This window comes from Zootoca vivipara, chromosome 9 (genome assembly GCF_963506605.1).
Source record: "Zootoca vivipara chromosome 9, rZooViv1.1, whole genome shotgun sequence".
In the NCBI taxonomy this organism is placed as follows: domain Eukaryota; kingdom Metazoa; phylum Chordata; class Lepidosauria; order Squamata; family Lacertidae; genus Zootoca; species Zootoca vivipara.
Window position 1 is genome coordinate 43582262 of NC_083284.1, and position 25958 is coordinate 43608219.

A 25958-nucleotide genomic window follows, 5' to 3' on the forward strand; every position below is an offset into this window, starting at 1 on the left:
CGGGGGAAATGAGTTTTAAGTTAGGACCCTAACAGCACACAGAAAGATAGTCCAATGTGCCTGCGGTAACAATAAAATGCCAGCCATCCTGTTAGCAAAAATGGGTGGCATTGGTAAAACTATCTTGCTTTCATGGTAAGGTTAAACATGAAAAAGCAATAGCACAGCTTTGAATAAAACTTTGGATGAATGAGGTATAAATATGCCAAAAATGAAGAGCGATTATCCGAAGCTCAGAATGTTAATTCTTCTAAATCCTTTAGGGAGAGAGTTTCCCCATGCTTGATCCGAGTTGTCACATCTAATCATGAAATCAAGGATTCTTGACATCCCGTATGACTCTATGCTAAACATATGGTGGCTCTCCATTTCACTTTCTCTATTCAGATAAGACCCTCAGTTAAGAATAGAGAAGCTGGAAATGTTGAAAAGGCACCATGGCTGCTTCGTTAAACGTGTTATCAGTTTGAAAATGATTATGACCCCATCTCTATTTGTGCCCAGCTGATCTTAGGGTTCTCAGAAGTGTATCTTAGCAACCGTCTTCCTGTGACATCACTGTGTGCTGGTTTATTGTTCAGAAGCTTAAAAACCTAATGAGATGGAATGTGTACATTTTGGGGTGAGCAATGTGCCCAGATTCTTGGCCTGTCGCTTTTCGTACACCGTAGTTGATATACTATGCCACTATGTCAGTCAATAATTATACACATTAAATGAAATGGCATTTGTAATTGGTTGCAGCTGCTGCCCACAGAAATATGCTTTAAGAATTGCCATTTGCTTGCTTCTTCTTTCTATTCAAGTTACGAAAAGATAAGATCATAATAAGCCTAATAACTCCAGAACTCCTGCCCCCCTCAATTTCTATTTCTGTGATATAAAAACAAGATTGTTTCTGAGGCTTTTCTTCTCTGCAAAGCCTCTACATATGTAGTTTTTATCCAAACAGTGTTCAGTAGTCACTTGGTGGTAGTGGTGGATGTATGAAAATTAAAAGTGAGATACGTATATGTTACTAATACAGGGTCAAAGTTGGGCTGCGGGCTACTGCCATAGAAGAGCTAGGAACCACAAGCCATGGAATACTGCAGTTGCCCAGAGTGCCAGCCTAAAAAGTGTTTATAATCTTTATCATGGTCATGAGTAGCCTATGGGTGGACAGTCACTCTGGAGCCTAGAAATGCTCTGATCTGAAGCCCCACACAGCAGGATCCACTGGCAGGGAGGGTTCCTGCCATGGATCTTACCTTCCAACAGAAGCAGCACTGTCAGGTTTTAGGACAGAGCTAATCCTGCACTCCCGCCAGTGTGTCTGAACTGCCCCAACCTTGCTGATATCTGGTCCCACACAATATGGGTATGTGCTAGCGATGTCACTTCTGGGAACCACATTCACAGCGGCACCCCTCCCCATCAGCCACTCCTGCCACACGGCTGCATGAGAAATGCAGAGAGCAGGAAACTCCTTGCACATTGCCTTCATAGACCTGACAAAGGCCTTTGACCTCGTCAGCTGAAAAGGACTCTTCGCACTGTTCAACAAGATAGGATGCCAGACCCTCCAAGTGTCCCTATTTTCCAGAGACAGATTTACAGAAGCCACTCCAGTGTCTAAGTTGATCCTAGAATGTCCCGCTTTTCCTAGAATGTCCTTATTTTCATTGGAGAAACGTTGGAGAGTATGGAGTTATCTGACCCCTCAGCCATCTGAAGGCAGACCTCTATAGGGAGGGTTTTTATGCTTAATCTTTTATTATGTTTTTTATATGTGGCTGAGGAAGCCCAGTCAGATGGGTGGGGTATAAATAGTATAATAATAATAATAATAATAATAATAAATATTATTATTATTATATTACTAGCTGGCCCTGCCACGTGTCGCTGTGGCTAATCCCTGTGACTGCCCCCACCCTGTCCCGACCCATGACATATCATGCCCCCTCTTCCCCCCACCCCTGGCTCATCCCTGTGACTGGTCCCACCGTGTCCTGACCTATCCCGTCCCCTCCTCCCCCCCAACCCCCACCCAGGCGAGTCAGTACCTCCATTCAGCCTAGTCTGTAAAGGCTTCGGCCTAGTATGTAAACGGGAGCCGAGGTGCTGTTGAGAGGGAAGGTTTTATAGGTGCAGTACCAGTGTAGCCGTCGCTAGAGGGTGCTGGTTTGCAACCTGGTTCTTTTCCCAGCATGCATTTTCGTCTGAGTGGTGTGTTTTGAAACACGGGGTTTTGGGGGTTTTACCTGGCGGAGGTATGACATCTGTCTTACCAAACTTTCCTATAGCCTTCAGACATTCGTATGTGAAGCTGTGTCAAAATTTCACCTCAATCGGTCAAGCGGTTTTGGTGAAAAGTGGAACCACACCCACATGCCCAGTTTACAATTATATATATATAATTATTTAGGACGTCCCTATTTTCATCAGAGAAATGTTGGAGGGCATGAGATGCCCACCTAAGCTTCACAACATGATAATTTATTTGTGTATTAAGCTGCAAGAAGCAGACTCATATACAGTGGTACCTCGGTTTATGAACACAATTGGTTCCGGAAGTCTGTTCATAAACTGAAGCGTTCATAAACTGAAGCGAACTTTCCCATTGAAAGTAATGGAAAGTGGATTAATCCGTTCCAGACGGGTCTGCGGAGTACTTAAACTGAAGCGTTCATAAACTGCAGCGAACTTTCCCATTGAAAGTAATGGAAAGTGAATTAATCTGTTCCAGATGGGTCCGCGGCGTTTGTAAACCGAAATTTCATAAACCGAGGTGTTCATAAACTGAGGTTCCACTGTACACTGTTGGGAACATTATGAGAAATGTGTACTTTATCTGATTCTATATTGGGAATTTAGAGACTGTATGTACATACGACTGCTGCTTTTAAGTATACAGAATTGACTGTAGATTGCATATTCAGTTGAAGAAGGGGAGGAAATGTTTTGGGGTTTTTTTTTTTTTTTTGGGACACAGACCAATGGCATGAATTTACTTCTGGGACAACTTCTGGCATGTGACTGGGGCCTCTCAACAGAGTTCTGCACTGTCCTTTGCAGGGCATCTAATCACCCTGTTAGCTAAGGTTAAGAAATTGGGAGGGGAGAAAAAGGGACAAAAAATATGGGGCCTGCTCCAAAAGACCCAGGTCCCCCCACCGTCCCAAGGCCATCCCCTAATGTGGGGTCTCAGGCAAAGTTACAGAGGCCTGCTCTTGTCCTGTTCTTTGGTTAAATGGAAAGGTTCCAAGAACTCAGGCCAGGAAGGAGATTAATTATAATTTCTTCAAATTGTTTAAAGCTCCAAACACAATTGCTACACTTTGACCATGAAACTATAGCTGATGAAGAATAAACGAAACAAGGCCTTGTCCTGTATTTGAAAATTATTCTAACTGAAATTTGTCTCATTACTTGAAGCTTTAAACAATTTGAAGAAATTATAATTTATCTACTTCCTGGCTTGAGTTCTCGGAACCTTTCCATTTGATCTCTTGATTTCACCAAGAACTCCAATTTCTACACTGTTTTTTGGTTAGCCTCACTGATGCCATTTTGCTTCTGTAAAAAATTGCCTGCTTTAGAATTTAGGAGGGTGATCCACAAATATGTGAAGACCAGATAACGTTGCTAGGCGATTTTCAGGAAAACCTCCCTCTGCCGGGCAACTCTCCCCTTCAAGGTCTCCAGGCAGGGTGTCCTGTTTCGATCAGCGCAAGGAAACTCAAAAGGGGGAAGGGGAGGGGGGTGCCTACGGTATAAACAGTTTGAACAAAGGCTATTTGGTACGGCTTCACTATCACACTGGTGAGTGTGGCTCGCCTGCTCTGTTTTACTCAGCTGAATAAACGAGTGATTATGGGAATCTTCTCTGTCTATATGGCATTTACCGTATTTGCTTTTCAGTGACCAAGGCAGCTTGGGCCCGATTAGCGGACCCCAACACTAACGACACCCATAAACTGCTTTAAATCCTGTCACACTGTGTAAACAGAGGAAGTTTTTTTCCAAATAATCTGGTAAATGATAAATATGACACCCCCAGTGTGTCCTCTGTGTGCCTCTCGTGTGTGTACATTCTCCTACACATTGAATTTATGATGAGCAGCCCCATTCCAGCTAAATCCCTTTCTTGTTCAGATAAGTATGTTATTCTCCCAGAGAGGGAAGTACCGTACCTTTTCCAGGGGGAAGTATATAGAGAGTGTTATTATACTATTGAAAGAAATAATTCGCTTAGAAAACCTCTCACCTCTTGGCTGCAAATACAAATATGAAGCAAGTTGAAGAGTGGGCCCATCTATTGGCTATTCAACAGTTTCATTTCAGTGCAAAATGAGCCAGGGATGACAATCAAACTCTTGCAAACGACAAAAAAAATTGCCCCCCTCTTGCTATAAGTTCCACCAGAGAATTTTAAGGATTGGTTGGCAGAGAAAACAAGCTGCTCCTTTGCCTTTACAGATGGTTCATGCAGAATTAAGATATGCGAAGAGGCCAACCCATCCTTCCGCTAAACAGCATCAATTCCTTCCCCCCTGTAGGTACAAGTACAGCATCCTCATTGTTTGGTTCTGCCAATCTGTTCCCATTTACAGGGATTGAAAGTCACTTTTACAAACGACACCAATAACAACAAAATAAGTAATAGGATTCATCATATAAAATCTGCTGAAGTGCATCCAGCTTGTTTGGAACGTTCCCAATGAGCATTTAAAGTAGTTTGCTGGAGGCTAAGCAAGATATAAGGCTATTATCCAATTAAATTAGTGTTGCATGCACCCCAGTCTCCAAGTGGCAAAGGACTCCAGGGGTGCCTGCACTTTTCCAGGGTTCAGGGATGAAGGCCAGTAAAGTCTATGAGGTATGTGGTTTTATTTACACATCCATGCAACCTAAGTATAAAATGGAGGGATTAACAGCATTAACACTCCAGCAGATCGTTCCAGCCCCAAACACAGCTTTGGGTTCAGCCACAGAGCAAGACAAACCTCTGTGTCTTCCATCATCAGCCAAAACTCGAGCACAAAAACTCTGGCTATTGTTATGCACAAATCTGTGCATGACAACAGGTAGTAGGTTTAGAAAAGTGTGACTTTGTTGCTTTTCTATTGTGTGTGTATGCACACACACAAAATCACACACACATGTCACTGCAGGCAGTAGGCAGCACAAGTGAATATGCACAATGGCCACTGTTAAGCACATTAACTGCTCAATTTACGTTACCCCTACCTTTAAGCAGATTCATGCAGTAACACATTGCCTACACTGAAGTGGTCTTTTGAAATGTTTGAAGTAGCCCTTAAAAGCCTCATTGCTGCTCTCTTATGCCAAAGTAAACTATGACTGAATGATTTCCATGGCATACCGTCTGTATTCATACACACACAGATAATATTTTTAGCCATTTCTTAATGAAATTCAGCAGTTCATTTAAGAAAACAAAAAGTCTTAAAAAGAAAAATACTGTTATGCAAATCAGATTTTTCTGGTCATTTCTTTTGCTGTGTAACACAGCAATGTCCACATTCAAAGCTTTGCTTTTTTAAAAAACAAAACAACTTCTGTTCCAGCCTACAATAGGAATTTCAAAATGAAGCAGTGATAATTTTAAAATTACAAAAACTCTGATTCTATATACATACATTGACATGAAATAAGTCTTTTTGAAGTTACTTGGACTTTTCAGTAGTCATGCACAAGATTGCATTGCAAGAGGAACTTTGCACATTACATTTTTACAATGCTTTTTTCGGGGGGGGGGGGGACGCATGAGTACACATACCCCTAAACATTTTGTGAATCTAGGTTTGGCCTCATTTAGGGGCAGTATTTCAATATGAGTAGGAAAATGAGAGTACCCCTAAACATTTTTTTAGGGAAAAAACTACTGCATTTTTATAAGTGTACCTAAAAAATATGTACATGTGGCAAGCAGGTGTTTACAAACACATGCATCATAAGCGTACATTTGTCAGAAAGTTGTGATTGGCTACAACTCTCTTTGGAGTGAATGCCCAAACTAGGTTTATCTCTGGGCTTCTCTGGACTAGGGGCTTTTCTGTGGGTCTATTCTGCAACATGCCATTAGTGTACCAATAGTGCATTTGTGGTGGATTTATAGAGGATTGTCCACACATCATTCCACTTCCAGTTGTTCTGCAATGTTTCCCCAATTTTACTGCCTTATTGCCACCTGGAGGAGCACTCATGTGCTCTACTGCAACAAAAGTGGGAGAATCCCCTCCACCACTCGGTACATTTGTGGCATAAAAATTAGACTTGCTAATTAGACTTGCTAATCAGCAAGAGATTATGGGGCACATACTAATTGAAAATGGAGCAGCAAGTCTGCACTAAAACGTCTGCAGATGCATACGGTACTGAAAGCAGGATTGTTTATAACCTTATGATACCATCATGAGCGCGGGTGGCACTGTGGGTTAAACCACAGAGCCTAGGGCTTGCCGATCAGACGGTCAGCAGTTCGAAGCCCCGCAACGGGGTGAGCTCCCAGTGCTTGGTCCCAGCTCCTGCCAACCTAGCAGTTTGAAAGCACGTCAAAGTGCAAGTAGATAAATAGGCACCGCTCCAAGTGGGAAGGTAAACGGTGTTTCCGTGGGCTGCTCTGGTTCGCCAGAAGTGGGTTAGTCATGCTGGCCACATGACCCGGAAGCTGTATGCCGGCTCCCTCGGCCAATAATGCGAGATGAGCACCACAACCCCAGAGTCGGTCATGACTGGACCTAATGGTCAGGGGTCCCTTTACCTTTACCATCATGAGCACAAATAATCCTGAATGCACAATACAAAGGATGTCCCGAGGGACATTTTGTGATTACCCAATGAGCATGGGCAAGTCCATACTGCCCCTGCCTCATGTTGAAGCATCTGTTCCATTGTTTATCCAAGCACCAGCCATGATACCCACAGATTTTTGCATGATATAAACCATTTTTACTGTGTGTCTGAAAGAGCTTCTGATAAGCAAGCTATCTGGCCTGAAAGTCACTTCACATCAGCTCCACTGACATGATAACTGACTCTCCAGTTAAAAGCACACCTTTTCACTATTTGCTCTATTAAGAGTCATGTGTATTGAACTGTGTACTTCCCCTTCCATGTAGGTCAATTAGCCTCTATTAAGGGTCTGTTATGTCTCTTTCATACTCTACAAGTGACTGTAAAGACGACATACTTTACTATGTGCAATTACCTACTGGGATACAGTATACAGCTTGTTAGGACTTCAGTTTGTTAAGCAGCATGTTAATTTCATTCCAGCTTTGTTAATTTTATTCCCTCTTGAACTATACTGTTCCATGTCCTCTCTTGACAACATGACAGTTTAGATTACATTCTACAGAAGCAGGATGTATAATACACAGGGGATGCCATGTATTTGGAGTAGGTTTGCAAGGCATATTTGAAGATCTGCTCTTCAACTTTTCCCCAACAATAAAGTTGAAGCACTGTTAACTCTGGGAGATGTGTGCATTACAAGGAATATCCAAAACATGATATTTATTAGGATTAATCCTAGGAGAACTTTGTGAATTACAGTAAGTCTAAAGATATATATGTAAGTGACTGTTAACAGTCACCAGCCAGATTGCAAACATTCAAGGCTTTCTGCCTGACCAGTGGAGAAAATATATACAGTATTTATTGGCTGGTATTTTCAACACTCACATGAGAATTTAAATAGTCACCAAAGTTTGGGCACTCACTGTAGCAGCTAGGTGCCTGATAAACCATTATTATCTCAATAATGATATTGCTATAACCCTTTTTAATTATGAAATTATTTAGCTTAAATGACTGTTCCATTGTGCTGTTTCACTAAACCTATTCTCAAGTAGAAACAGGAAAGCAAGCACCAAATATGCATATTAATTTAAAGGATATCTTAAAAGCATTTTCACTGGAAAATGAGTCAGGCTGGAAAAAATAATCACAATTTATGTTATTGCAATTCTCTTCCTTATTACTGGCTAATTGGGTTTATTCAATTTAATTGGACATTTATAAACTTTGCTTTATGTAATTGCTTCATAAAAATAAATTAAAACACTTTAGAGAATTATACCAATGCCTCCTCAATAAGATACTAATTGCTTATTCATACTTTCCAAACTCCTTCAGAAGAACTGTCAAAACATTTATACATTTGGCAGGGGCAGCTCTCATTTTTTTCATTGTGATGGCTAGTTCAAGAGCTTCTTCTGATTTTCACCAGGAATAATTATATGGGGTAAAAAATAAAACAAAAGCTGAAAACAAAAACAAAGCATAGTGGCCACGATTCCTTTATGAACATGCAGGAGATTTCACATACATATGAAGGAAACCTTTGGCTGAACAGTCCTCCTTCCTTGCATATTGTAAGCTGCCGTCCCGTCCCCCCCCCCACACACATTTGGTAGTGTAAAAAGCTGCTTGTAACAGGGTGGGTAACAGATATATTGGGGAGAAGAAAAGGCTAAGGAGTAAACCCTACACCAGGCATCCCCAAACTTCGGCCCTCCAGATGTTTTGGACTACATTTCCCATCTTCCCCGACCACTGGTCCTGTTAGCTAGGGAGCATGGGAGTTGTAGGCCAAAACATCTGGAGGGCCGCAGTTTGGGGATGCCTGCCCTACACAAATCAAGAGTGGTGTCCCTAAGGCAGTGGGATGGCCTCAGAGCCAAAGCAGGAGTTGCTAGCTAAGTCCAGGACTGCTGTACAACCAGCTAGAGAATTCAAGAAGGCTCAGGTGCTGGTGTTTCAGACCCAACAGAGCCCAAGCTTGATGGTTCAGAGCTTACAGAATTTGAGGCTGGTGACCTAGAGACTGAGCTGGATCCCTCGTGGATGTTGACCCCTAACTCATCAGAGGATGCTACAGCTGCTTAACAGCATGCCAGGGATAAGGAAACAGAAAGGCAAAGACGCAGGTCAGGTGGCTAACCCTTTAAGAGCACAGTCTTCAGGCCAAGAGGATGGAGTTTATGAAGGAAGGGTTGGAGGGATTCATAAGACCTCAGTTCACCCCCAGCCCTTGTTGCTCATTCTGAGCTATCCAAGGTACTGCAGCCACCAGCTTTGACTCCGTAAGTGCTTGATACGCACAAGCCAAAACACCAGTAGGAGCTGGATAGAGGCAGCTCACCAAGTTCTTTCTGCTTCTTTTCCCCTCAGGGAAAAGAAAGTGTTTTTAGAATATTTCTTTCCATTTTTTAAAGAAAATCTCAGAAACTGTTGAATATGACAGTAAGTGAGCATACTATTAAAACCCAATGCTTATGACACATTTCTTTGGGATTGAATTCTTTATAAAAATTCATGTCCACTCTGAAAATGAAAATTTGCGTCCCTTTCAACTGTGAGAACAAGGCCTTATGTTACAAGCACAGATGGGCTTTTAATTTGAAACACTTCTTCAACCTGGCCTGTTTCATGGACACAGTAGTACCCTATCTGTGTGGCGTAGAACTAGCTAACAAAACAGGTAGCCATCGTTAATTTTACAATTAAGTTCCTGTCATTTATAAAAAGTAACTGTCACTTTTGCGTGGCACCAGCTACAGACCAGGAGCCTCAGTTCAGTCTTTAGTGGCTGCTGAGAAACTAAATGGCTCTGCAGTGCTTCTAAATGAGATATGTCATCTTTTGACCTTGAAATGTGTTTGCTTTTAAGAGCCATGTAGGCATGGAGAAATTCAAGAGATGTAGTTGTTTGTACCTGTGCAACATTGTGATGAGAGAGATGTGCCTGCCACACATGGCTATAACTAGAAGAGGGGGGTATGATCTGTTCATAACCCAATGATAATAAAATAATAATAATAATAATAATAATAATAATAATAATAATAATAAATTTATTATTTATACCCTGCCCATCTGGCTGAGTTTCCCCAGCCACTCTGGGCGGCTCCCAATCGAGTGTTTTTTAAAAAATACAGCATTAAATATTAAAAACTTCCCTAAACAGGGCAGCTTCAGATGTCTTTTAAAAGTAGGATAGATGCTTATTTCCTTGACATCTGATGGGAGGGCGTTCCACAGGGCGGGCGCCACTACCGGGAAGGCCCTCTGTCTGGTTCCCTGTAACCTCACTTCTCGCAATGAGGGAACCACCAGAAGGCCCTCGGCACTGAATCTCAGTGTCCGGGCTGAATGATGGGGGTAGAGACGCTCCTTCAGGTATACAGGACTGAGGCCATTTAGGCCTTTAAAGGTCAGCACCAACACGTTGAATTGTGCTCGGAAACATACTGGGAGCCAATGTATGCCAAACATGCAATCTTTGCCCTAGCTCACATTTTGAATATTTTCTAAGGAGATAGTGAGCTGCAGTCTTGAATTATGCCAAAGCTTGCCCAAGAACCAAGGATGGCCACCATGCCCATCAATCAATAAAAAATGCTGTCATGAAATATCCTCAGCATTAAAAGTGGGTTATGTATATCAGCTATTAGCCATCATTAAAGGTGGTAAGTAGTAGATCAATTGAAATCCATAGATTTAAATTAATCAGAACTAAACAAGTCCATTGAATTCATTAGGACTACTTGAATCATGACTTGTCCATTCTAAGAACAGGCAGTTTATTTATTTATTTATTTTTGTATTTATTTGTTTGTTTGTTTAATTTTTTATACCACCCTTCATCCATAGATCTCAGGGTGGTTCACAACATAAAATATTTGTACCCCATCACATGGCCCAATGGGATTGCAGGGCAGATGACATTAGGTTCCACTAAGTTTTCCAAGAGCTCAGCATGCATCAAACTCTCTCACTGAAATCAATAGGACTTATGCGCTTAACTTTGACTAGATCAAATCCCAACTAATTTATAGCAAACTTGTCCCCTCAAGACACAATTTAAGAATTAAACCAATTTATTATCTTTGCAGCAAAAAAGAAAAGAAAAAGAAAAAGGGGCATGATCTTCACCATTACTCATTTTTTCTCCAATCTAGATATTTCCTTGTTTCTTCTGTCAAGTATCTCAGAAATGGGTCCTGGGGAAATCACTCCTCAAAGTTATGGAATTCATAGAAATACTTCATTTCACTGTATCTATTTAAAAGAAATATTTAACATGAGGAATACGTTTGGAAGTTTAGCTTTAAAGCAAGGGGTGAAAACCCTAATTATAATCTGGACTCTGAAGCATCTAATCTTCTCCCAGCTATGTAATGAAGAGCTTATGACTCTGTCAACAGTAGCTGATCAGTAATAAAAGTGAAGCTGTATATAGCTCATTCCCTTAAGCAAAGAAGAGCTTTTTGACCACACCAGAGACACACTCTTAGATTCATGCAATTAGCACAGGAGCATAAGGACTTAAGCCAAAAATAATTAAATAGGTTTCCAGGCCCTCAATATACAAACCTGGAGGTTGGTCTTCACAGCAGGTTAATGGGGAAGTGGGGAATACAGTGCACACAGTGAAGAAGAAAAACATTACCTTTCTCTTCCTAATGTTCTTATTGAGAGCAATTTAGACTGTATAAATTTATAATTCAATTTAGTTTTCCTCTTTTTATCTCCTCCTTTAGAGATGCGATTTAAACAAAAAACACAAAACAGAGAGCAGAAGTGGGGGCCAAGAAATAGATGCTGTTTTCAATCTTCTACATGTGGAAAGGGCTTCTTCATGGCCACACCTAAACTTTGGCAGAAACTTTGCCTGCCAAGGGAGGCTCATCTCAGTCATTTTCTGATGGCTTTCTGCCATTGTGCTAAGACATTTCTTTTTCCTCAGGTCTCAGGCCTGCTGAGATGTTGGTTTAATTTCCCTTATGTATTAATTCAGCCTTTGCCAACTTGGTGCCCTCCAGATATTTTGGACTACAATTCCCTTCAGCCTTAGTCAGTACAACCTGAAGACGCAAACAACTTATGTGAGGCTTTTGTGTCTTGGAAAAAGGAAATGCTTCTTGATGCCATTATATAAGCAGGCCATATCAAGAAGATACACAGAGCACTTCATCCCAAACTAAAGAATGGTATCAAAACTAAATAAAAAAAATCCTTCCAGTAGCACCTTAGAGACCAACTAAGTTTCTCATAGGTTTGAGCTTTCGTGTGCATGCACACCTCTTCAGATACACTGAAACAGAAGTCACCAGACCCTTATGTATAGTCAGAGGGTGGGGAGGGGTATTACTCAGAAGGGTGGTGGGAATGGGTGATTGGCTGATAGGAGTGGTAAACCTGTTGATGACTGTTAACGACTGTTAACGACTGTAATTGGTCTTGCAGGAAAAAGCAAGGGCTGAGGTGCTAAAGAAAGCTTTATCATGTATAATGAGATAGGAATCCACCACCCTTCTGAGTAATACCCCTCCCCAATCTCTGACTATACAGAGTCCAGACTTCTGTTTCAGTGTATCTGAAGAGGTGTGCATGCACACGAAAGCTCAAACCTATGAGAAACTTAGTTGGTCTCTAAGGTGCTACTGGAAGGATTTTTTAATTTTGTTTTGACTGCGTCAGACCAACATGGCTACCTACCTGTAAAGAATAGTGAACCCCCGAGAGACATTATTGTTTGTTTTAGCTCCTTCATGAATAAAGTAACATTATTGCAAAAGTGGGAAAAAATGGTAACAAAAAATTCAACAATAAAGATCTACCTGGATCTCTGCACAGGAATGCTGCAATGCAGATGTGAACTTAAAAGTTACACAAAAAGTTACACTACAGCACTCAGTGAAACAGGCCTAAGGTACTACTGCAGGAGGTTAATGTTCTCTGGGTCCACAGGAAATTATTTTATTCCAAACCAGACAATTAGTTCATATAACTAAGTTTTGTCTACAGTGGCTGGTGGCAGCTCTCTAGGTTTTCACAAAGAGGCATTTCCTAGTCCTCCCTGGAGATGCCAGGGATTGAACCTGAGATCTTTTGAGTGTGCTGAGCTGCAGAAACAGGACTAGCTCAGAAGAGCAAGCATGCAACTGGCAGTGTTATTTGGGTGTCTGAATGAAAGGGAACTTTTGAGTGGGATAACTAGAGTCTTTACAGTGGTGGCCAAACTAGTTAGCTTGCCCAAGAAACCCAATAGCAAGACTAGCATGTCTGTATGGTACAGCTCTTATACTCCCCCAAAGCTCTCTACCACCTCCCAACATTTTCTGGGCTGCTGCCAAGTGGCCTCTCTCCCCCTTTCATTGCAATATGGAGAGAAACTAACACAATAGCGAAATATGAACAGGCTAGATCTGACTGCCTATTTTGCGTATAATTCATACTTTGGAAGGAAGACCACTGAAAAGACTTAATACAAGCAATCTCTATTGCTTAATATAATAATTCATACAAATTCAGCCCACATTTCAGCAGCATTTTGTTAATGCATGAAGCAAATTGTTAGGGCTGCACTATTGGATTTTTCTCTCTCCAGTGGAGACAATGGTGCTGATAACACCAAGCCATGACCTCACCAACAACAGAATGAGCCCGTCTAACACACAATACAGGAATAACAACCTTTTCTTCATTCAGAACAGTGGGTGGCTTTTCTTTTCTATTTTTTCTTTTGCAGATTAGGAACAGGTAATTTCAACAGAAAGAAACAGCAAGGGGGAAAACAACAACTTTCCTGAGCAGTGACTAAAATGTCAAACAAAGACAAATGAATTGCTCCCCTAAAGGGAAAGACACAAAATGTGTCTCATGGACATTGCAGCCTTTCCCCTTAAATTGTCCTTGCCAGTGCTGCCATCACCAGCACGGCTGTGCATTTCTTTCTACTGCGCGGTATCTGCGTGGAGAGGAACAAAAGCACAGGCAGCTGCTCATAGACATTGGCACATGACATTGACATGGCTGAAAGTGAAATCAGACACACTGTTGTGTGTGGAAGTGCTTTGGAGGCACATTATCTGCCCTCAAAACAAATGGCATCTAACCACATCCACTAACTTAGAATATTTATATGTCTTCATTCCGAGACTCCAGAAGGCAACATTGAAATGTAGTGCAAAAGAAACCGTGTACAAAATATGCTTCTGTGGCATCCTGTGGATCCAAAACCAAAATTGCTGGAAGGGCTGTGTAAAGGTAAAGGTAAATGGACCCCTGACTGTTAGGTCCAGTTGCGTACGACTCTGGGGTTGCAGCGCTCATCTCGCTTTATTGGCCGAGGGAGCCGGCATACAGCTTCTGGGTCATGTGGCCAGCATGACTAAGCCACTTCTGGCGAACCAGAGCAGTGCATGGAAACACCGTTAACTTCCCACCAGAGTGGTATCTATTTATCTACTTGCACTTTGACATGCTTTTGAACTGCTAGGTTGGCAGGAGCAGGGACCAAGCAACGGGAGCTTACCCCTTTGCGGGGATGGAAGGGCTGTGTAGGTGGTTCAAACTCTATTTGTATGTCTTTTTAAATACTTTCTAAATATACTGTATCTATATAAACCATGGGTAGGCAAATTAAGGCCTGGGGGCCAGATTCGGCCCAATTACCTTCTAAATCCGGCCCGCAGATGGTCCGGGAATCAGCATGTTTTTACATACTTTTTTTTAAAATGCATCTCTGGGTTATTTGTGGGTCATAGGAATTCGTTCATTATTATTTTTTTCAAAATATAGTCCGGCCACCCACAAGGTATGAGGGACAGTAGACCGGCCCCTCCTAAAAAAGTTTGCTGACCCCTGATATAAACATTACAATACATAGCATCTCAACAATTACAACAATTTGTTACAGCAGCAAGCACCTCAATTGTTGCAACAACAAGCATCTCAACAATTACAGGCAGAAGACCAACAAGGTTCAAACTTTGAATGAAGGGTTGTTTGGCTGCAGCAGGGGGAGTCTGCACATATGGATCAGGCCCATGACTCATCGGCACTGAAAAACATTTGATGCACCGTCAAACACTGAGATTAAGAGTCTCCTACGCTACCAGCTGAGCTATCCCAGGTAACGTGACTTGATTAAGATGATTTTTGTTTTCTTACAACTCCTGGTCTGAAAAAAGGTTATGATCTCACTCTTCCCCGTTTTTGCAACAAAGAAGGCTTCTTTTGTCACTCTAAAAATAAGCACTTCTTTTCTCCACCTTGTCAAGAGAATTATTCTCTCTCGCTCCCCCCCTCCATTCAGGAGCAAACCTGAAGCACTCAGATATATTTTCCATGCAATGCCTTTTAGTAAACACTTCCATTAAACACCAATTATTTCTCCTCTGTCTCAAGTCAGGGAAGAAATTAGACTTGTGTTTGCTCCTTCAAGCCTTTAGCTCTAAAGACATAGCCAGAAAAAGTATTTGCTTAGTTCACTGAGGTTTAGGGAAAGTTAATCTTACTCATTCAGAGATGTTTAATTTCAATAGGAACACTGAGTGAAATTACTCTTGAGACAGAACAAGTGACAGAAGTGACAGAAGGAAGCCCACCAAGGCTTCCTTATACTTGAGGATGGACCTCATAGTTATAGATGCAAAACTGGAGACAATAAGTCCTACTGAAACTGAAAAAAAACCTCAGAGAATCCTCGTGCCAATTTTGAAAAAACTAAGTATGGTACCTTACATAATGGTAACTTACTGTTAGAAAATGACAAAAAGGTAAGATATTAACCATATCTCAGCTGTTTCAGAGACCCAGTGTTCCACATTAGATTCTGAAATTAGATTCCTCCCCCTAGAAATGGGTATGTGGCTATACATAATGTCCAAATATGCAAATATATGGATTTCTCCATACAAAAAGTGGGTTCTTGCCTAGCTTTTCTAACTTATGCACTTCCACACTAACACCAACAGTAAACTACTTCACTCTTCTACTGTGTGTGTGTGTGTCCAGGAAGAAGGCAGAAGTAATTAAAGATACTTCAAAGTCCTCTATTGTCACCATTGATCAAAACTTATATGTGGCCATTTAGCAGTATCTTATCTATCACTACTGGGACCCAGGTGGCGCTGTGGTTAAACCACTGAGCCTAGGGCTTGCTGATCAGAAGGTCGGCGGTTCGAATCCCTGTGACGGGGTGAGCTCCCGTTGCTTGGTCCCAGATCCTACCAACCTAGCAGTTCGAAAGCACGTCAAAAATGCAAGTAGATAAATAGGAACCGCTACAGCGGGAAGGTAAACGGCATTTCCATGTGCTGCTCTGGTTTGCCAGAAGCAGCTTTGTCATGCTGGCCACATGACCTGGAAGCTATACGCCGGCTCCCTCGGCCAATAATGCGAGATGAGCGCGCAACCCCAGAGTCGGTCACGACTGGACCTAATGGTCAGGGGTCCCTTTACCCTTTTATCTATCACTATTGAAGCTAATACCTTAGTAATTCATTCATGGGTCTGATTTGCATACCTGTTGCTGGAAACCATAGGACAGGGCACCAATTCCTAGGGGCCGAGCCCTTTTGGGCTCCTCCACAATATATTTTGCGAGGGAACCAGGCCACCACAAAGTCCAAAGGTGACGGGAAGCAGCCCCAGGCCAGTGGCAACAGAAGGCGGCAGAGCCGCGGCCATAGAAGCTGCGCTGCCACTGTGCTCAGCTCCTCCTGAGGAGGCTGAGCACAGAGCCGAGCATGGCATGGCTTCAATGGCTGTGGCTCCTTCTGCTGCTGCCATGGAGGAGAAGGAGGTGGGAAACGGCTCTAGGCTGCTGGTGGCAGCAGGAGGAGCTGCGACCATTGGAGCCATGATGCCGCTGCTCTGCTGCCACACTTGGCTCCGCCCACAGCTCCTATGACATACTGACATCACGCATGACGTGCCACTGGCTCCCCATTCTTCTTTGGAAGGTGGTCCCTCTGCCACAGGAGGAGAGAGTGCTCTCATGCTGAACTAGTTGTGCTATTGGCCTGATCTAACAGGCTCTTCTTGTGTTCTTCAGCTCAGAGATAGGCATCTATGAGCAGAGACTTCCCGTTTCAGAGCACATCCAGGAACAAAGGTGTGATCTTTTTCGTTTGCCTCTTTCCTCACACAGACAAATGTGCAAGAAAGTAAAGGTAAAGGGGCCCCTGACCATTAGATCCAGTCACGGACGACTCTGGGGTTGCGGCACTCATCTTGCTTTACTGGCCGAGGGAGCCGGCGTACAGCTTCCAGGTGATGTGGCCAGCATGACTAAGCCGCATCTGGCGAACCAGAGCAGCACATGGAAATGCCGTTTCTCTTCCCGCCGGAGCGGTACCTATTTATCTACTTGCGCTTTGACGTGCTTTAAAACTGGTAGGTTGGCAGGAGCTGGGACCAAACAATGGGAGTTCACCCCATGGCGGGGATTTGAACCGCCGACCTTCTGATTGGCAAGCCCTAGGCTCTGTGGTTTAGACCACAGCGCCACCTGCATCCCTGCACTCCTCACACAGACAAATGTGCAAGAAAGTGGTTGAAGGTAACCCATGAGCTGATCCTTTGTCCTTGGAGGTTGCTCTTTTGTATTCAGATGGTCTGTTTTCGCTTTTAAATAGTTTTAGCATTTAATTAACTTTAATGATCCTTTTGCAGTATCAGCCTTTTTTCCATGGATACACAATGGGCTATTAGTGGGAGCTTTAAAAAATGTTTCAAGCCTAAGGCGGATGTGATTTCTTTCTTTTCTTTTCAACAGAAGAAAATAAGTGTTTGGAAATGCACAACAAACATATGCCAATTTCTTGACGTCGGCTGAGTGATGTGAGATATAAATACTAGACAGACTTAACATTGTTGGGGTGGTTTTTTAGTAAAAGGCATTATTATTCTCCACTATAAAGAAAAAAAGAGAAAAAGTCCCCCTCTGGTTAGGATTACCATCTATTCACACTGATAAAATGTCTAATTACCTAGCTATAAGGATATGCTTTATTAAGTAAAATAATCAGAAAGGGGTGTAAAAGAAAATAACAAAAATGTGACTTAACAAAGGCAGCCACACTCCTTTTCCCAAGGCAGGACTCTCCCCAGCTGAGAGTACATCCATTGTGGAAAGAAAAATTAAAAAAACCTCAGGAAAAAAACCTCTTTTCTTTATCTCACAGATTTGAGGGAGGAAAACCAGTCTTCTAAAGCATGGGTCACTCACAGGGTGAAGTGTTTGTAGCATCTGGTTTTACACTAGATAAAAATAATTACCCATCCCCTCTTTCTCTCAAAAAAAGCTCCACCTTCCTCAGAGTCCAGGGGCTAAAGCATTGGGACATTGATCTGGAATAAAATGGGAAACATTGGAAAACTAAAAGACTCCAAGTGGGTGGCCTGTAAGGAAATAATTCGCATACTCTGTAGGAGGAGTTGTGCTTCAAACAGCAGCAAGCCACCTTTGACATGCTAAGAAACAGCTTCTCCATTTACTTATTTTGGTGTAGATATTTCTCCACAAAGGTATTCCTGGAGGCACTGTGAAGAGAGAATCTCCTACAAACAGACTAATGTTTAAAAAACAAACACAAAGCTATAAGATGAGGCTCTACAGAGAGTACTTTTAACAGGAAACATCCAAATACTCTTTAGTGCATCAGATTACATTTGCTTGAATTTTTAACAAGGGGTAAAACAGCCTACTGTGCAGCAGCTGTTGCAAATGAGGTTGCCAATCAGTGTTTTTAAGATTTCTGGCACAAGAACATTCTCTGTGACTCAGAGTAGGTTCCGTGTTTATTACATTTTTGAGGAACCTATGTATAAATGAACATGTAAATTCCTGGTGTGAGTTGTATCGCAGTAACATCTGGTGGGTCAAACATTCCCCACACCTGTTCTAGGGAACTTAAATAAATGCAGCTGATCCCATCATTTTATACCTGTAACAACCCCGTGACATAAGCTGAAGTAGGGATCTCTCATCTCTACCTACACAGCTTTGTTGGTGTCCTCTCCCATCTCCTCCATCCAAACACAGCACTTTAGTCTCCTCAAATCCTGTCAATTTCTTTTGCTCTCAGTTTCTGTTTTTCCCCCAATGTAAATTCAGTTTTCTATGTTTCCACGTTAGTGTATGATTATTAAAAGCATTATGAAAATTCATTTGCACCTTAGTGCACATTCTCCTAATATACATATTTTTCAAAGGTTGTTTTCTGCTGCTCCAGAGAAGCGGACATGGAGCAATGGATTCAAGCTTCAAGAAAGAAGATTCCACCTAAACATTAGGAAGAACTTCCTTACAGTAAGAGCTGTTCGACAGTGGAATTTGCTGCCAAGGAGTGTGGTGGAGTCTCCTTCTTTGGATGTCTTTAAGCAGAGGCTTATGTCAAGAATGCTTTGATGGTGTTTCCTGCTTGGCAGGGGGTTGGACTGGATGGCCCTCGTGGTCTCTTCCAACTCTATGATTCTACACATTTAGCAAAGCAAAAACAAAACACCATAATATGATTGTGTGTGCTCTTTTGACTAATGTCTGCATTTTTGTACATGTGCATTTCTGCACACATCTGTTGGTAGAACTGCCCCACAAAATTCAGAGATCTGACAGGTAGCTGCATTTTAGTTCACGTGTTGTTTCTGGAAGTACAAATTAGGAAGGTTTGTACATTTAATACCCAAACAAATCTAATTCCTCCTGCTTTTCTAGTCCTGCACCACACAGGTTCTTGCCCTTCCATGCATGCTGCTGCACAGTATATTGAGTCTTCTGGAGACTCGAGGCCCCATCTAATGCAGGTGCCAGTGTCTGCTTTTTATACTGCTTTAAATTGTGTGTATAAATAACTTTGGCACCATTTGAATGCAATCATTTAAAAGAATACTTTGACAGGGCAGCCTCTTTCTTATTTTATTCCTTTGAAACCACAGCTGGATGTACGGATTTCTTTATCTTATAAACATATCAGGCACATTACCACATCCAAGCAGTGATCTCATCAAGAAATACAAACCAGGGGATTACACATAATGCCTACATGAACAATACAGGAAAAATCCCCCAATCCGATGTTAATTTGTGAAAGATAAAGAACACTTCAGGGTTCTTAAATAGGTAATCCAGGGTATAAGTACCTCAGGATCACATACAGCCTGATCCTATTGTCTTCTTAAAAGTAAGTCTCACTGTATTCAGTGGAGTGTAATCCTAAACTCTGTTAACTTCCTGTGAAGATAATTATGAGGTAAATGTACGAATGTTGTTATGAAATGAACTCCGCTTGGTATGGAAGTTGTTAATTACCGGTATGTGAGCAGCAGTTGTTGTTTTTACTCCAGCTATGTGGGTTCCAGTGACAGTTAATCTGTTGATAATGTAGCATGTGATGTTTCAGTTAAACAGCCTTTATATATGAGGCTGGGCAGCATCCAAAAATCGTTTATGATTGGTCATTTTGTGGAGATTTCATTCGAACTTGTTGGCCCATAATTATAAGTCAATGAGGGTCCATTGGAAACATGGTGATTGGTTAGACAGTTCTGGCTGGACAGGAATATAAAGGCAGGTTCAGCACTGTCTGCAGGTCAGTCAATCTTTAGTAGACTGTAATAGTAGGTTAAGTTAGGGGTCCAAGAAGAGTAGCAGCAGCTGAATAAGAGTGAAGTCATGGAGTTGCCATATGCCCAGGAAAAGCTGAACATGTCCTCTTTTGAGGGACCAACATGCCCCTCCAGGCAGATTATAACATTTCAATGGAAACGTCTGGGGTTTGGGGGGGCTTGGGCTTGGACTTGGGCGGCTTGGGCTGCCAGTGGCTCAGGCTGTCCTCTTTTTTGCTCTTCAAGATATGGCAACCATAAGTGAGGAGCTACCCTGGGGTCTGAAATCACTGAAGACAGAAGCTAAGAAGGTCTGCTGCAGTAGGAGAAGAACACCAGCAGTATCCTTAGAGGAAACTATGGCTGGTCTGCCAGCAATTGGTGATTCTTGAGCAAAGAGAAGACTTTTGGTGAAAGCCTCGGATGGACTGAACCGCTAACCAGATGGAAGACTTCCAATGAAGCCTTTTGAACAAGCCTACAATGTAACTATTGTAAACATAGGAAGGGGAATTGGCTAATAGTTTGTCTATAAGGATTAGAACCAGAACAAATTCATAGGAACCTTATTAAAGCAACAGTAAGCCACTATACGCTGTGGTTACACCACTGAGCCTAGGGCTTGCTGGTCACAAGGTCGGCGGTTCGAATCCCTGTGACGGGGTGAGCTCCCGTTGCTTGGTCCCAGCTCCTGCCAACCTAGCAGTTCGAAAGCACATCAAAATGCAAGTAGATAAATAGGAACCACTACAGCGGGAAGGTAAACGGCGTTTCCATGTGCTGCTCTGGTTTGCCAGAAGCAGCTTTGTCATGCTGGCCACATGACCTGGAAGCTATACGCCGGCTCCCTCGGCCAATAATGCAAGAAGAGCGCGCAACCCCAGAGTTGGTCACGACTGGACCTAATGGTCAGGAGTCCCTTTACCTTTACCTTTTTAAGCCACTATAGTTGACTTAAAGCAAAAGTACCATCTGATAGCTATTGCCGCTACTGTTTACCTGGAAGTAAACTAATAATGTTATAAATAGGCATTAATAAATTACTGTACAAAATCTTTGAGTTTAAAGCATTCGATGAAAATAATTGGTGACAGCGAACTATACGGGGGTAAAGAAAGCAGATTTTTTAAATATAAGGCATGTGGCAGGGATTGCGCTTGGTCTCTTACACCTGTAAATAATTCAAAAACTAAAATAGGACAAGCACTGCATTTTGTATAGTGGAGGCATTGGTGAAATAGTGAATCCCAGTGGTCATCCACATTGTGGTGAAAGCTGATGCATTTCTACAAAGTAGTTTCCATGCTTCCTCAGCCACAACTTTTCAGCAACTCACACTTGACAAAAATATTTATATTGCACAGTCTGACCCTTTTCAAAGAAAAAAGCCATTTTACAGAGCTGACTTCCATAGGATATACTGTAATCATTGGCTTCCATGGGACTTCCAACAAATTCATAGCCTTAGTATTTCCCTTTTCAGTGTAAGAATAAGCTGGGATAAAGAAACAACTTGGAAATAAGTTTATGGAAAGCTATGTTTAATGGCAAAATCAAGAGAAGGGAATGGAGTCCATGGTCAGAGGGGAATGAATGGGGCTTAGGTGTGATACCCCTGTTCAAACAAGGGTCCTCTCTCACAAAGTTGCACACACATTGAATAAATACACAGCATGATAATGGGGAGGGAGAGAATGAGACAGCAAGAAAGCACCTATTGAGACCCCACTAGTAACAGAAGTAACTAGTGTAGCTTGAAGTTCAGTAGCAACAGGAAACCCTGCCTCATCCCATAAAAGAAAATTGGTGCTTCCTGGGAAAACTCCAGCATCCACTTTCCCCCCATTTCATTTCTGCCACCTAACTGGCATGGCTGCAACAACACACAAACAACAAAGCTAGGTGCTTCAGGGGTGGGTAGCCCTTTTCACACCCTACCTACATGTAATATGGCCTCATACTTTCCAACCTGTGCACTGTTTCTTGAGAGACTTCATGGCCACAAGATGGAATTTGTATGCACTGGAGTTATAGAAAATTCCTTGGTGCTCTTGGGATGCCATCAATCTTTGGAAAGAAGGGAATGCAGCAGGAGTGGTGATGAACCTCAAGCCCAGGGGCCAAATGTAGCCATCCAAAGCTCTCTGTCTGGACCTCAAGACTCTCCCCAGGCCATGACCTCTACCGACTCTGCCTTGCACCTTCTTTGAGAGTTTTTGCCTGGTTGGAATGCAACCTTTGACCCTGACAAATGTGTGTTGCTTCCCCAAATGGAAGGCAGTGAGGGAGATCTGAGTGTGTGTTTGTGTAGAAACTAGCTCGTTGTACAAAGGTAAATTTTACGTTAATTTCTCTGTCCACTTTTGCCTTCAGCCCTTAGAAGGTTGCATGGGGGGGGGTGGTTGGCCCTCAGGCTGAGAAAATGGTTCCCTAAACATGGACAATTGTGTAAAACACCAGGATGTTGCATAACAAAGATACAAAGGGGAATGGGGGGGGAGCATACTAGTTATAATTTAGAAGCCTCCTGAGTATCTCAGCTACTATGTAGGCGTGTGGGTGGGAGAGATGAGCTTGTAGTGTTACTTGCACACAACATAAGCCACTACAAACTGTGGGGAGGGGGAATTTCCCACACAATCAGGAATGATTTTCCATTCTGAAAAATCTTACTTGAAGCCAGTCCCTGATGACTGAAGTTTCTCACTGTATGCAAACCTTATTTTCCATTTCATCTTGCTGCTAAGAAAACACTTATTATTCTAAAAATAACCTACAGGGAATATGAGGGAGCAATTGAGCTACATTCCCCCGCCCTCCCAAGAATTAAATTTGTTCCACAACACAACTGAAACCTTATAGCGCTTAGAGAGAACAGCTTGCGGTTCCTCAAAATTCCTGGGGTTGAGGCATCATTTTAATGACAAACTATATTATGTAGCTGAAGAAGTTGAAAGAGATAAAGTAAAAGTTGAGACCGTTCAGATTAAGTGGGCGAGGGAAGTGCTTTAAACTTTGGAAACAGATAACAGGTGCTTTTATGCCTGAGAAAAACCCAACAGGAAGACGATGGAGATGGGGAGGGAACTCCTTAGGAATTCTCTGAGGGATCTCCAATTACCGCTTCTTTCAGAAAGCAGCTGTCATGGCTGTACATATTTCATGCTCTGTGCATCTTATCACTGCTTGTGACCAACAGCAGGCAATAAGCTCATAAGACACCTACTGAATGCTGTGGCTTGAGTCGGTGGTGAACGGGGCAATGTTCTGTGCTTATTATGTTTGGCAGATACCCGATTCACCCACCTGGACCTTTCATTAAGCCCAGCTTTGATTTGGTAAATTAGAATTCGGTTGTAATTTTGAAAACAGCAGAGACTTCCAGGTCTCATCCAATCTTATACATTTCTTTGAGCATTTAACTGGGGGTAAAGCCCGTAGAACATAGAACCTCTGAATAAACAGGCACAGCATTGTGCTGTTAGAAAACTTATATGAAAATATAAATAGGCTCTGGTCAGGGCACTGTTTCACCAGGTTGCTAGATTCCCACATTATCCATACTTTCTTTTAGGATCAAATTAGATGAGACTTGTAAATGTCATGTTTAAAGGAAATAGGTGTCATGGGAGGAGAGGCCCAATCTGGATCAGGATCCTACTGAGAGTATGATGCCCATTTTTTTTCACCTTTCTTTTGTGCAATTTTGGGTCAAGATCTTGCCCCGAAAAAAGCATTTTCTTCAGGTCTATGATCTTGTGCAGCATCCCAAAATGCACATTTATGGGTGCTGTACCTGAAAAAGTGATTTTCCTGGGTCTGCAATCTCTCTCTCTCTTTAAAAAAATATTTTTATTGAAAAGAAACTTTTAAACAATACAAATTACCAATAACATAACCAATTACATCCCCCCTTTCCCCCTCCCATCCCACCCGCTCGCCACCCTCTAAGGACTTCCCTCAGCTCCCCTCTCCGGTTTGTTTATACATTCTGTATTATTCTCTGCATGCTATAAAATTGTATGTATCATTGCCTTATCTATCATGCGTTCTACTAATAAATTGTGGGTGTTTATTCAAAACCTGCCAAGGAGTCCAGATCCTTTTGTTGTCTTTTTAAATAGTTTGTAAAAAGAATTTCCTCATTCTTCCATCTTTGTGCTAACAAGACTCTTGCCGCGGTTGCAGCATACATAAATAAGTTCTTTGTTTTGCTTGGGAGGTCTTGTCCTAGAATCCCTAACAAAAATGCTTCTGGTTATTTTTTTACATATGTCATTTTGAACATCTTTTTCAATTCATTGTATATCATCTCCCAATTTTTTTTGACTTCTCTAAATTCCCACCACATATGATATAAAGTACCTTCTTTCTCTTTACATTTCCAACATATGTTTGACCCGTTTTGTACATTTTTGCCATTTTTACTGGTGTAATGTACCATCTGTTAATAATCCAATATGTTGTAATATGTTATAATCCAAGTTTTCAGATTTAAGATTCAAGAGATATGCTTCCAAAGGCATGAGAGAATATTGAAGAGTTACTTACTGGCAGATAATATTGCAATAAAATCCCTGGTCTTCAGTAAGCAAGTTTAGTCCAACCCAACTCCAGCTGTTCCAGGTTCTCTTTCCTTTCTGGGAAATTCCTCCCCCCAATAGGTAGAGAGTTCTCCTGCTTAGCTCCGGTATGTGCCTCCAAATTCCAGGGTTTAAAGTTTTAATTCCTATACTGTATTTCCAAAACACTTTTTAAACAGGAGTCTTTTGCTGCTCTGCCAGATATCAATCTGTCAAATTGTATCTCTGTCCAGCTGTCAGCTTGTATCTCAAAGTTACTCTATTGAAGAGCAACCAGACATAATTGTAACCGATATGTATCCAAAAGTTGCAATCTCACACGGATCACGTGACTCACACAGGATTTGGGAAAGGGAAGATGGTGTCCCGGATTTGGAGGGCATGTGACTGCCACAAATGGACTTTTGAATACCACTAACTACAAGTATTACTTTTCTCTCCAGCACTCTGTTTCTAACTCAGCTCCTGCATACTCAACTTACGGCTCCATAATTAGGTGCACCTGCTTGTCAATTAAGTTACATCCTTGCTGAAGCATTTTGCTATTGCTCACTGCACTGGAGCAATTAACCCCCACCTTGACATCCATCAGCAACTCACTGTACGTGCTTGCTTGAATATAGTCTACAAAACTGTATCACAGGATAGCCATTTGTGGGTAGAATGCAATACCATGGCAAGATGGTACTTTCCCAATAATTTATTACTACAAAATTATAATCAGATGGAGATCTGGTCCGGATCAATTTCTGCTTGCCTAAATCATTAAGACAAAGAGTAAAGCTGCAAAGATTGTCATGTGCTTGAGAGACACAAAGTGTCCACTATAAAGGGGAAAAGGAGCTTGTGACCCCCTAGGTATTGTTGGATTCCAACACCCATCAGCTACATCAAGAATGGCCATTGGTTAGGGATGATGAGAACTGTAGTCCGACAACATCTGGAGAGCCACAGGATCCCCAT